The following is a 5175-nucleotide window of genomic DNA, read 5'->3' as shown; positions in this document are numbered from 1 at the left end:
CAGTTCCTTTGGCTGTCCCTCATATGTCAAGATCCTTCCCTGCCCCGCAGGACCCTTCCTCAGAGTTCTGTTTGTCAACAGCCACTCAGAGCAGGGCCCAGAGCTGAACACATTGTGAAAGGCTGGACCTCCTGGCACCTGTGGTTAGCACATCTACGAGGCACTGGGAAGTCCACAAACGCAGGCCCCAGGACACTGGCCTGTGCCCCTCCCTCTGTTCTGATCCCTGTCCAAGCCCCAGCCTCCGAAGGCCTCATGGGCAGGCCCCTGGGTAGAAGGACCCCAGGACACAGTCTCTGCACCACCCATAAAGGAGGGCTCATGGCTCCCTGTCCATTTTACATATGCTTTGTTTAGTTTGGATCAGCAAAGTGTCTGAATGGTCAGATAGACATCTTCTTTGGCCTGGTCCCAGCAGGACACCTAGCTAACCCAGGGACTTCATGGGGTACAGGAAAAGCAGATACGCCTACTAAGGGCTGGGTACTTTTTTTTTTGGCTGTACTATAGGGCATATGGAATTTTAGTTCCCCAACCAGGGATTGAACTCGTGTCCCATGCAGTGGAAGCGTGGTCCTAACCACCGGACCACCAGGGAAGTCCCTGGGCACTTTTTACTTAACCTTTGTACCTGCCCAGAAGAGAGGGGACACGCACTTCATTTCACCAGTGAGGAAACTGAGACTCAGAGAGTTTCAGTAGCTTGTCCAAGCTCACACACAGCTAAGACAGGAACACTGCCAGAACTCTAACCCAGACTAAATGATCCCAAAGCCCACCATGTTCTTTCCAGGCCACCTCACACCTGCTTCTGTGGCCAAGGTCAGATAGCTGGGCCGTAAGTAACAGAGCCAAATCTTCACATGACGACTGTAACAAGGGAGCAGAAAAACAGCTCCAGCTCTGACCAAATCTTAGACTCTTTTCTTTCTTTTTTTTAATAAGGAGTCAGGTTAACCACAGTTCAAGCATTTTGCTGAGTTTCTGGAAAAATTGTATAATTCACATACATTTCTAATTTTGAAATAAGGAGCTGAGACCTGAAAGGAGGCCATAGCCTGCAGGCTCACACACCATCTTTGTTCAGGAAGGTAAAGTCTAGAACCTGAGCCTTGTAATTCCCAGCCACCAAAATACCCTAATTACTATAGTATGCTCATGAATAATCTAAAAAACAAACTTCTCATTGCAATATAATACATCCCTGCTGTTGCTATTTATTGCTCAGTCATGTCTGACTCTTTGCAAACCCATGGACTGTAGCCTACCAGGCTCCTCTGTCCATGGGATTTCCCAGGCAAGAATACTGGAGTCGGTTGCCATTTCCTTCTCCAGAAGATCTTCCCAACCCAGGGATTGAACTCCCATCTCCTGCTTGGCAAGCAGATTCTTTACCACTGTGAGCACCTGGGAAACCCCATAATATACCGATAGAAAATACAGAAGTCCCAAGTGTGCAGTCCAGTGAATTATCACAAAGTGAGCACTTGTTTTTTTACCCCTGTCTAGAATTGGAACATTGCCAGCTCTCCAGAAGCACCCTGTGGTGCCTCTCAATCACAATGCACTCCCACTCCCCCAGCCCCCAGGGGAACGAACCACTATTTAGACTTCTGAAACAGATCCGTTTTGCCTCTTTGTAAGCCCTGTATCAACAGAGCCAGGTAATAGGTATTCTTCTGTGCCTTGCTTCTTTTGCTCAATTTTAAGTTGGTGAGAATTATCAGTGTTGCTGGTTTAACAAGAGTTTATTCATTCTCACTGCCATCCAGTGTGTGGTCCATTCTACCATAGTAGCCATCTGCTCTACTGTTGATGGACATTTGGGGCACCAGAGGTCATTGCCGTACTGCCATGAGCATTCTGGTGTATAAGATTTGGTGCATGTATGTTCATACTTGTGTTAGGTACACCCCTAGGAGTGAAATTGCTAGTGGGCTGGGGGTGGCTTGCTCCTCTTGCCTTCCCCCTGCACATCGCCCCCACCCCGCTGCTGCCCCCCCGCCACACACACACAATAGAGACTCCTACTTGTTGCTTTGAGAAATCCCCTGTGGGCCCTGCCCACACACATCCCCCGTTGCCCATGAGACCCTCAGGCTGCACTGTGGAGACTTGGGCACAAATTTGCTGCGATGCAGCCATACCTTTTCTATCTCTCACACCTTTGTTCCTAGAATTCTCACACCCCCAACCCCCTGGCTGGGTATGGCACATCTGCTGAGAAGTGCTCTCCTCAGAGCTCTTCAGATAACTCCTTTTAAACAAAGGCCCTGCAATTGCCAGTCGGGAACCAGTCCTGTTCAGCCTGCCAGTTAGTGATAACTGCAGCTCATCTTACACCAGCCTCTACCCTGATATGGAGCAACTGTAGCTCCTCCCAGGGCAGGGACTGCAGAGTTCCTCTTGCCATTATCTCCCTGCGGCTCATCATGGTATGTGGGAGGTGCTCATAAACTTCTGTGGAATTGGATCCAGCTTTCTAAAATGACAGTGGGGTGATGCTGCTGAAAGTCCTGTGACCTGTGCTGTGCTTGGCCTCACTCTGTGTCTGTCTGCTACAGCTGCTGTAACAAATTGCCACAGATTGAGGGGCTTCAAACAACAGGTATTTATTCTCTTCCAGTTATGGAGGTCAGAAACCTCCGGTTTTGCTGAACTAAATCGAGATATTGGCAGGACTGCATCCTCCTAGAGGCTCTAGGGGAAGGATCCATTTCTTCATCTTTTCCAGTTTCTAGAAACCGCCTGCATTGGCTCATGACCCACTCCTCCATCTTCAAAGGCAGCAGCACAGCGTCTTCAAATCTCTCTCCGTCTTCTTCCATCATCACATCCCCTCCTCTCATTCTGGCCTTCCTGTCTCCCTCTTATAAGGACCCTTGTGATTAGAGTGGGCTTTCCTGCATAATCCAGGATAAACTTCCTGTCACAAAACCCTTCACTTAACTCACATCTGCAAAGTGCCTTTAACATGTAACATATTTTCAGATTTGGAGTATTAGGACATGGACATCTTCAACAGCCATGATACTGCCAGCCACAAGCCCCAAACCCTTAGCCTGCCAGTCAGGGCCGCAGACCTATGCACTTGCATTTCCTTCTGGTCAGGCCACACCCACACCCTCTTCTCCTGGCCCACACGCCCCTCCTTGGTCATTCTCCACACGTGACACTTTTCTACCCCCACACTTGTGTTCCTAGAATTCTCACACCCCAAAGCCCAGTGCCTCTCATCCAGTCTCTCCTTCAAGCCCCCACTGAAAATTCAGCTTCCCAGGAAGCCATTCCTGATCCCCCAGATGAGAGTGGCCTCCTCTCCTGGGTCACACACGGGCGATGGCTCTGACAGGTGGCATTGCTCAGGTTCAAAGCCTGGCTCTCTCATTTGCTGCCTGTGTGACCTCAGGCAATTTAACGTCCGTGTGTCTTAGTGTTTCTTCATCTATAACATCTATAATTTAGAAAAAAATTTAATGAATAATAGTGGTGCTTTTATTAGATTGTATAAGGGTTAAATGAGACAATGTACATAAGATGCTTCAGCACAGAGCCTGGTATGTAGTAAAAACTTGATTTAAAAAATAGTCCTGGGGACTTCCCTGGCTGTCCAGTGGTTAAGACTCTGCACTTGCACTGCAGGGGATGTGGGTTCATTCCCTGGTTGGGGAATGAAGATCCCGCATACTGCACAGTGCAGCCAAAATATAATAAAAATTAATTAAAAAAAAAACTTGCATTATTTAAAAGGAAAAAAGGAAGTCCTATTTCCATTGTTACTGGTGTGCAAGGCTGTAACTCATAAGTAGACCAGTGTTACTCATCCCTGTGACCCCAAGGGACCCCCTGGCACAGTCACAAATGCTGGCTGATCTGCATGAGAGGGATGGAGGGATGGATGCGTGGCCGCATTTATTTGCCATTATCCAGCTGAGTGTGTGATCAGAGCCTTGGAGCCAGCAGGAGAAAGAAGTAGGCTTCTATGGCCCCAGGCTGAGCAGAAGTGGCAGTTTAGCTGTGAGTGGCAGACGGGTGTCTCTATGAAATGTATCAAAGAAAGCTGGAGAATGTAGGGGTATCTGGAAAGCTTCCCAGAGAAGGTGAGTGTGGGAAGCTTGGAGTGAAGCGAGGCAAGGGGCCAGCTGGCTTCTCTTCCTGGGCCCTCTCCGTCTGTCTGCCGTTTTATATCACCTTCTCTGGCCTCCCAGGCCCTGCAGTGCGAATGTTCTTTCAAACAGTGGCAAAGCCCAAGAGAAGTCGGTTTATAGGTGCTGAGAGGGTCCCTGGGGTTGAGATAGCTTTTTTGTGACTAGGGGTCCACAGAAGGCTGATCAAGGCTGTTTCCGCTCAGCCAGGGTTGGGGGCTGTTTGCTCCAGGCCTACTTGGTGGCAGGGGGGAGAGCCAAGGTTTGTCAGGGCTCTGACTCAGAAAGACCCCCATAAAGAAAAGAGCTCTGAAAATTCTACCAGGGCAAGAGTGGTCTATTGGGGTGACCAGATTCCTATTTGGGAAAAGAAAAAAAAAATCATTTTCTAGACACTTGGGCAACATTACAGAAAAGAGGCCCCATTCACTCACCTGAGACTGGGCCCTGCACTGTGAGTGCCTCTGGGCTTCCAGAGAACAAGCAGGGAAGACCCCGTTCCTGGGTGACTGCACCTGCTCACCATGCTGTGGCCGCAGAGGCCTCCTCTGGGCTCCCACCACAGCCCGGCTGGCCCTCAGCACTGGAGACCAAGGCCTGGATTGAAGGCCACACTGCCTGGGTTCTGATCCCACGTCCGTGAGAGCTAGCTGTGGGGCCTCGACATGTTCCACCCCTCAGAGGTTACCCCTCCACCCCTGGAGGACGGGTAATAATGCCTCCGGGCAGGGCTGTCATGAGGCATGCGTAACCCTTGGATGAGGATGCTTGGCATGGCTCTGGGTACACACAGCACCTTGTTTCAGAAGGCTGGAGCTCCCAGCATCATTAGAGAGCCATCACTCACACCTGACTGTGAACTTCTCTGGGCACAGCTCGGGCCCTCTGGACATCAAGGAGCAGGTCCTGGGAGAGAAAAGGGTCACCCTAACCCTGACAGGAGAGGGGACTTCCCTGGCTCAGTCAAAGACTCTTCATCCTTCACAAAGGGCTCTTCACCCCCAACAGCCTGGCCTTGGAGGTTTGTCGT

This window comes from Bos indicus x Bos taurus, chromosome 21 (genome assembly GCF_003369695.1).
Source record: "Bos indicus x Bos taurus breed Angus x Brahman F1 hybrid chromosome 21, Bos_hybrid_MaternalHap_v2.0, whole genome shotgun sequence".
NCBI lineage: Eukaryota > Metazoa > Chordata > Mammalia > Artiodactyla > Bovidae > Bos > Bos indicus x Bos taurus.
This window is presented reverse-complemented; position numbering follows the sequence as displayed.